Below are 676 nucleotides of genomic sequence, written 5' to 3' on the forward strand. Positions count from 1 at the left end.
TTGGGGGGTTTCCAGAGTCTTGTAGTGGACTTGGTGTGCAAGAAAGCACACGCTTCCCTGACCGGGAATCGAACCCGGGCCGCGGCGGTGAGAGCGCCGAATCCTAGCCACTAGACCACCAGGGACACCGTTTTCAGCCACGTCTGAAAGGAAGGAGATAGGATTAAGTTCAGGGGCTAGGGCTAGGCTTTTGCCAGATGTACTCGTTCCACAATCATAGGAGAGCATCCGAGTCTGTCCTAAATGCACTTGTCAGTTTTCAGTCCAACTTTTTAGGCTAGCACCTTTGATAGCTCAGTTGGTAGAGCAGCGGACTGTAGTTGTTAATAAGACGATCCTTAGGTCGCGGGTTCAAATCCGGCTCAAAGAAGACTTTTCTTTTCCCTCGCGCCACTGCGGGATATCATGGCCAGGTGCCTGCCTGCAGATGCGCTGGCATGCCAGAGTGCAATCTGCTGAAGGCAGTGACGGATCATTTACACTGTTCCATTCAAATTTCTCAAACATTATCTTGCCTCCCTAAAAGACTTGCAGACTTGAAAGCATAAAGCCACGCTGGTGTGGGTGTGTGGAGGTGGTGAATGAGGCAGCAACGTGTCGTTTAGAAGTTTGGCAAAAAGGAAGTAGCAGAAGGAGGACGCTTTACATTCCTTTAACCTACACAGCATGTGGGTGG

General features: G+C 50.6%; 1 non-coding gene across 1 annotated transcript; it reads right to left on the reverse strand.

Annotated features, from left to right (window-relative positions):
* Positions 1-53: 53 nt before the first annotated feature.
* On the reverse strand, positions 54-125 carry trnae-cuc (transfer RNA glutamic acid (anticodon CUC)). The gene has a single exon. It is a non-coding gene; the product is annotated as a tRNA-Glu (tRNA).
* Between the last annotated feature and the right edge of the window lie 551 nt (positions 126-676).

The sequence above is a fragment of the Hoplias malabaricus genome, unplaced genomic scaffold (assembly GCF_029633855.1).
Source record: "Hoplias malabaricus isolate fHopMal1 unplaced genomic scaffold, fHopMal1.hap1 scaffold_54, whole genome shotgun sequence".
Classification (NCBI taxonomy): domain Eukaryota; kingdom Metazoa; phylum Chordata; class Actinopteri; order Characiformes; family Erythrinidae; genus Hoplias; species Hoplias malabaricus.